The sequence below is a fragment of the Anabas testudineus genome, chromosome 2, assembly GCF_900324465.2.
Source record: "Anabas testudineus chromosome 2, fAnaTes1.2, whole genome shotgun sequence".
In the NCBI taxonomy this organism is placed as follows: domain Eukaryota; kingdom Metazoa; phylum Chordata; class Actinopteri; order Anabantiformes; family Anabantidae; genus Anabas; species Anabas testudineus.
Window position 1 is genome coordinate 26,956,740 of NC_046611.1, and position 7,567 is coordinate 26,964,306.

The window sequence follows — 7,567 nt, forward strand, 5'->3', positions numbered from 1 at the left end:
TGTCCAATGAGAGACAACAAAAACAGGCCACACCGGCCTTTGTGGCATTTATGTTCTTCACCACCCAACCTCACACCCCTCCTTCAACCCTGAATCATTTCCATACGCCAGATGCAATAGCAATGATGACGGTTGATCATAAATTACTCACAAAGTCGAGTTGGGTCATATGGAAGTCACGGTGGCAATTTTAAGCTGCGTCACCTCCCTTCTGCCCCCTCCAAACACTACTATCAGAGCTCACACACACATACACAGACATTCGCATAAAACACACCTGCCTCGCAGTTCCACAGTTCCCTCAACCCAGACAATATCCAACCAAATCCTTAGCAAACATCTCAATAAAGGAAAATGTAAGTACAGTGTAGTTTGATTTGATCCATGAAAGCCGCTCCCTTCCTTCCATGTAAATGCTACCTGAGCCACATCCATCCACTACATAATTGCACACTCCAGTGCTTTAGGGATGCAGGAGCCAGGAGTTCACCGTACTCCACGGTTACTTTATTATCATACATATTGCCTCACACGATAGCTTCCATCCGCTGGCATCTGAGCAAACAGCCAAAAACACTGGCCTGGTGTTTCCAGGTCCTCTCCGGTAAGCACAGTCCTCTACCAGCAACAGCGGTCAGAGGCAGAGGGACTGGAGGGGAGCGAGGGAAGAGAGGGAGGGCGAGAGAGAAGAGGGGTAGAGCATTTCATCTCTCTTTCATCTCTGTCACCCAGTCAAGCGTTCAATGCTCCATTCAGCGCCTGCCCAGCATTATGCAAAATAATGCTAATCCCCTTTCCCGTGCTTTCACACTTGTATAAACCGCCGTTCCTGCCTCTGAAAAGCAATTATATCAGTTTACGTTCCTGTCAAAAAACAGGATTAGCATGCAAGTACTAGTAGCACCAACTAGGCCCAATCTCTATCCACCTTTGGCTAGTGGGAAGCACAGAACATTAAATGTTTGTCCACCCTCCCTCCTAAAAAAAAAAAAAAAAAAAAAGTCCTGCTGCTTGGCTGGGGGTAACTACAAAGATGTGTTGTAATTAGATATGTGGATGAAGTGAAAAGAAGGACTGAAAGTTTCAAAGCCAACACTGCTGGTGCCTGTTTTATCAGGCCCAAGCATTTCTTTGACAGAATCTCCGTCTTGTACAATAATGGAAAACAAATTCAGCTATGTTGCTACACCGGGGCCGTAGCAGTCTCATTCACTTTCTGTCCCGGGATCGCTGCACAGACAGCAGTGTACACATGTGACACACGACGCACAACTGAACTCTTGTTGTCCTCTCTGCCACATTGCCGCCACATGTGCACAAGCTTGCCAGGGCAGGAGTGCACATGCAAACGCACACGCTGAGCAGACAAGGAAAGATGGCAGAGTATTTTTGAATATGCAAATGTTCATACAAGTGGAACGTGTGTAAATAGGAGTCATTGTGAGCTGGTTTAATCGAAACAGTCGGACCTCTCTCTCTCTGTCTGTCTCTCCCTCCCTGCGCCTCTCGTGTTTTGGGAGAAGGATGCACACCCATCCCGACTTACGACAGATCAGGGGACATTAGTCAGCACAATTAGCCAGGTCGTCATGGCGACTAATGAAATTTGGCAAAGCGGCCAGCCAGAGACTTAAATGAGCTAGCTGGTTATGTGCTAGCATGGGGGGCTGGCTGGCTGCTGGCTGGCTGCCTTACACACACCCATTATTCTCTTTTCTGCCGTGGTACTACAATGGAGTCACTTGTATCTCAGCCGATACCCACCGGCAGTACAAGCTCGCCGCCTGACAATTTGCATATGTTAATATAATTAAGTGCTAATTACACTAAAGCTCGCATATTCACAAGCACCCTCCCTGGGAGCTACGGAGGGGCTTGATCTCGTTCCAAGTCTTTAACCCTCCTCTGCATCTCGCCCAGCGTGTCTGATAAAGAGAAAGTGTGTGTTGGCGGTGGTGCCCCAGGGCGGACGCAGGAAGCCCCCTCTTTGAGAGATAATGCTGAGCCGCTGCGGACTTCTTAGCTTCTCCCCCTACAGGCCTCCCTAATCCAGGAGACCCTGACACTACTACGCAGACCATCAACCTGCTCGCACAGGCACACAAACACACACTAGATAACTAAGAGAATATAACACCTTGATCTTGTACAAAATCAGCTGTTAGATATCTCTTTACATCGAAAAATGCATGCTCTGAGAAACTGTGTAATACATCTTGACTAAAACACTACCTATGAAACCCAGAAGTGGAGAAAAGGAAGACAACTTAGTCCATCAAAATCATATCGTATAGGTGCAAAACACGAGCTTTATACGTATTTGGCTGAGATTATCAATTACATTGCTCCAGCTTGAAAACTTTAAAACAGATAATTTATTTTTTACTTTGAAAGTTCAACCAACAATCATCTCTGTGAGGAGAATACTGGATACATTCAGCAGTGAATCTTCCTCAAAAGCTGGAGCCCCCGAATGATAGGCGTTATGTGAACGGTATATAAGAGACAAAAAAATCTACATGATTCCTCTCAGCGAATATGCGTGTATGGATGTGAGAGTGTGTGTAGGCCTGCTGTTTTGATAATGGAGGACAGGCGGTTGTGTTTTTCACATCGTAATGGCCGTGAATTAGGGAGGAAGCCAAGCGGTCGTGCTACAATTAGAGTTCTTTTGTGCCTCTTCCTCTGTCGCTTTCTCCCTCTCTTTTCTTGTTTTCACTCGCTGACACTCTCCCTATCAAGAGTACGTTAAAACAGTCTACTCTGCTCTGCAGCAAAGGCTGAATGGGAGGGGGCACTGAATGGGGGAAATTCACACTGTGCTGCTGCTGGACACGCACATACACATGCATGTACACATGCACCAGATGGTACAGGAAGGAGGATTAAATAAACACACATGCACAGACACACACCTATTGGGAGACAGACGCCTCTGTGTGCACTGTCCCTTAATGAATGTCTATGGGGAGTCAAAGGGTCCAAGCTCATTTAGTTGACTCAATGAGATGCAGCATTATGACTATGGTAATACGCTCCTCCCTTCCCCAATAATCATACACAGGTCATTGTGTCAGAGTGATTCATTTCTATCGCACACATACGCCAGATGTTATTACGCAGGAGAGTAAATCTCCCCAGTGGATGTTGATGGGATTCTATGTTTAAAAAAAAGGGGGGGGGGGGGCAAAACGCGGAGAAGAAAAAAGAAGAGAAAATATATACGTTGTTATAGCCGAATCCAGCATGCAGTAATATAATATTCACACAAGTATGATGTCTGGTAACGCAGGTCTGGAAGTGACTCTCTGTGTGTGTGTGTGTGTGTGTGTGTCTTTTTGAGGGGGGAGCTCCCTTTCACTAATACGTGCTACTCGGATTACCATAGCATCTTAAGTATTCAACCGAACTCATATTTTCCCTTCCTGGCGTTTTAACCAACTTGGCTGTCTTTACACTGTAAAGCAGCGATATAGCCCTCCTTACTAAGGGCCTATGGGGGGGGATCCGAGAAGAAGAACATTAAAATGCAGCGATAGCCTTGTTGCAAAGCTCCTCTCTATTTCTTTCTCGCTCCCTCTCTCTTTCTGCAGCAAAGGATTCTAAATCATCCAGCCTCCTCTATTAGACAGGAGACTTATTGAGGTAGAAACCATAAAAAATGAAGAAGGGAAATTTAATCCCTGAAATATTGATTTGCACATTAATATCAGATAGGCAGAGGGCAATCTAGCCGGGTGGAAATGACACATTGTCGACCCCTAGGAGAGGCCCGAGCCAATCTTCTAGCTGCATGTGTCTTGGGCCCAGGAGTTATAGGACAGACTCAGCCCCTGTCTCCCTCTCTCTCCCTCCCTTGCCCATCCTCTCCACCTCCAAGTACCCTCTCATCCCTCTTGCTCTCCCCCACCCCCTCCGCACCCTTAATTAAGGCTGCAATGCTGAAAATGCATTAGCTTTTAATAATCAAGAAGCATTTTCAAGCCAACAGCTATTGTCCTCGCAGGGTTGTCTGCCCATCTCTCACACTATATGTTTTTATCCCTCCCCTTTGCTGCTACGGGTAAAATGAACATTGAGCATGCAGCTTAACTAAAATGTACAGATATACACACACACACAGCCTTTGATAGTGCTAAGATACCCTGAACAGAAAAACAAAAACAAGGGGCCTGGGCTTCTGCAAACACAAACTTCAAAAATTCCCTCATTTGCAAGCGATTGTGTTATTATAGAGTGAGACAATCCCATCATTAACTGATGAAATTCACTGTAATTAGACAGGATCATCTCCTCTCATAGATACACTTGTTTTATATTTTTATTAGGCCTAAGCCATATTTTTGTAATGACAAATAAAGACTGGTATGCAGATGCTATAAATAAAATAAAACATCAGCTCAGGGTTTATCACTACATAAAACTGTTCTGTTTCAAGTTGGACATGTGGTGGATAAAAAGGCAGGAATGTCTTCATTTAATTCTTTTAAGCTTACATGTTAAAATAATAATAATAATAATAATAATAACAATAATAATAACAACAACAATAAAAATAATAGATTAATTCCGATATTTAATAATGGGCCCTTTTTGAGGTATTGGATTGAATAGGAAATCCTGGATTTAGATTTTTTTTGAAAGTAGCTTTGTGTCCTGCATGTAAAAAGCTGCACGCATTCCATAATCCAAACAATTTTTAAAGTGTCGTACGTTTGGAAATTCATGCTTCAAAAAGCCGGTATTTTCGGGAATAAATGCGCTATAAAATCCACACCAAAAAAAAAAAAATCCAGAAAAGCCGAGTAGAAATAGAAGCAGTCCTGCAAAAAGGTCGCATATCCTATACTGGTGCAACGTTCATCTGGAGCGTATGGAGTCTTTTCAAGCACACACACTCACTATACTGTTACATACCGGGGTTGGAGACTGACTGGCCCCTTGGCCCTGATGTGTTTTTTTTTTCTCCCGTGCGATCGATGTCCCCCCTGTCACTGTCGCGTCCCAATACGAGCCAAGTCTATCTACCTCAAAAACACAAACAGCCACCGGGGCGCAAAAATACCTGAGAACCAGCACCTCTACACTCTGTCTCCTCTGAATTATTACAAAACAACTCTCATCGACACCTTAAAGAAGATGATGCGACCAGCATCTCTGGGATTAAAAGAAAAGGACAAATTATATAGGCTAAGAGAAATGACAGAGCCACTGACGCGGATGGGGATCGACGCTGGGAATAGAGCTCACATGGATAGAAATGTGTTAATATGAGTAAATATAATTCAAGTGCGACTTCTGGAGACGTCCTGATTTTTGAGAGAAAGGAAAGAGACCCAGGAGTTGGCTCGCTCTGCAGGGACCTTCCGTGCTATCAGAAGCCCAGCGATCGCTCTCCCTCCTGGATCGCGCAGCCACCCACGCCTCGGTGAAGTGAGAAGACTTTTTTTTTTTTAAGCGCAGCAGGTAAAGACGTGTGGACTGCGGTCGGCAAACGCGCGCTTCTCCGGCAAATGCCCTCAAATAAAGATGTTCCTTCGGCTAATTTGAAGCTAAACACTTGGGGTCGTGTCGGGAGGCTGATCGTGCCACTTTTTTTGTCGGGAGTGCCTAGAAGGTGCATGAGACCCGTAGTGTTCAAATAAAACTGGCTTCGAGCGCCGGGGCTGCACAAATGTTGGATCTCCAAATGAAACATGGGATGTTGGGAAGTGAAGGAAGGAAACGGGAAACGGGGTAAAACATCAAGTCGGACCCCTCGACTAGAAAGGAGCTCAGAGCAGACATGTCCGAGGGATCGGACTCCTGGAAAGGCAACACCATATCCGCACCGCAAAGCCACAGGAGTGGACAGCCCTCGTCTCGTCTCTAACGTGGAGCAACTCCGCGTCTCTGTCACCACAGAATCCCTATTACATTCGTATAAACTTTGAAAAGGCAGCTCCGGGATGTGGATATCCCGCTGTAACACCGCGGACACACGCGCCTCCGATCCTGTCAGTCGCTTGTTTTATTGGAGCCAAAGCGCCGGAGTTGCACTAACATCACGATATCCGCCTTTATTCTGGACTAAAAAACACCCAGCACCTGTTATCCAAACAGAGCCGATGTCAAAGATCCACAAGCGAGATAGATAATCGATCCCCGAGCCCTAAATTTAACACGCACCCCAAACTACTCAATAAAAGTTAAAGGTAGAGGTGGAAAGGAAAAAAAAAAACTTACTTTCTTCCCCCTCCAAAGCCGTCACCTCCGCTTCTCTCTGCTCTTGGCTTTATAAAACAGTCACATCCAGCGGCTCGCGTTATTGGACAATCAAAACGTGGAAAAACAGGGAAACTTAGAATAATCCTCCAACTTTATATTGGGAAATGGGGGTAAAATCACAAATGTCAAACGTTCAGAGAGCTATCCCTTATTTTGGTTCCGGTGGCGGTGAAACGACGTGTCGACGGGCTGCTTCGCAGTTTCTCTTGTGGACGGGGGTCGGGAAACGGAGGAAAGGAAATGAAAATCCGATATGTCTTTATTCTGCTAATTATTATCGTTTTAGCCCTGTTTAAAAAAATGGCTGATTAAGTTGAGTGCGCATGTCTTTGTGTGTCTATTTCCCGATATGCACTCTGGGAATGGGTAGAGAGACAGAGAGAGAGAGAGGGCGAATGAGAGAGAGAGAGAGAGAGAGAGAGAGAGAGAGAGAGAGGGAGAGGGAGGGAGCAAAAGAGAGACGGAGAGGGAGGGCGAGAGAGGAGAGAAGTGTAATTAGTGAGTTGATCAACAGTCTCCACATTGCAAAGGACGCGCACACGGAGCCCTGGCGGCCGCGTAGGTCCATGCGCGCAGGAAAAAAAAAAACCCTGCTTTTGTACGGTCTCTCTTCGAGGGCCAAATCACATGCAGAACAATGGACACACAGCCTGCACTTAGAGATACTCACAAATACTCACAAGTCGTTCAGTTTGTACCAAAATAAGTTCGGCAGATGAGGGTTTCTGAGAAGCAGCTCCAACATTTTCGTTTCTTTCGGTTTATTCACAACAGACACCGACTCTAAAGTTCTGCCCGTGATGATTAATGGAGAATTGTATTATCTTGATTTTATTGATCGTGACACTACAAGTGAATTACTCTTTCTAAGAAGTGCAGAGTGAACCGTGCACGGATTCCAGGAATAAATGGATGAGAAAGAAAAAACAAAATTACTCGTGTTAACTAAAGTGAGATCTGGACCATTATATGTAAATGATGCAACATGTGTTTTTAATTAGTAATGCGCGTAAAACCAAAGGGGAAACACCTGAAGTACACACAGCTGTTTATGCCGCGCATCAGCACGGCTCCGCACATGGACCTCTGGCTTTTAGGAAACTTTATTGAATGTACAAAAAGCACCAAATGCTTTCATGCACGTGAGGAATCGACGCCACACGCTGACACGCACCTTTTCAGTTTTTCGGTTTTTCAATACACGCGTATTATTATTATTATTATTATTTTTTGATTGCATCCGATCTGTTGCGCGGACATATGGTGCAAGTAAACATTTGAGTTCACCAAATCCAAACCG

At 45.0% G+C, this 7,567-nt stretch overlaps 1 protein-coding gene across 1 annotated transcript in view; it reads right to left on the reverse strand.

The window, feature by feature from the left end:
• Positions 1–6,607, reverse strand: part of zfhx4 (zinc finger homeobox 4) — a 77,972-nt gene extending 71,365 nt beyond the window's left edge. Inside the window, exon 1 of the mRNA XM_026361770.1 lies at positions 6,226–6,607. The gene's annotated coding sequence lies outside the window, so the exon portion shown is untranslated. The remainder of the gene's footprint in view (positions 1–6,225) is intronic.
• Between the last annotated feature and the right edge of the window lie 960 nt (positions 6,608–7,567).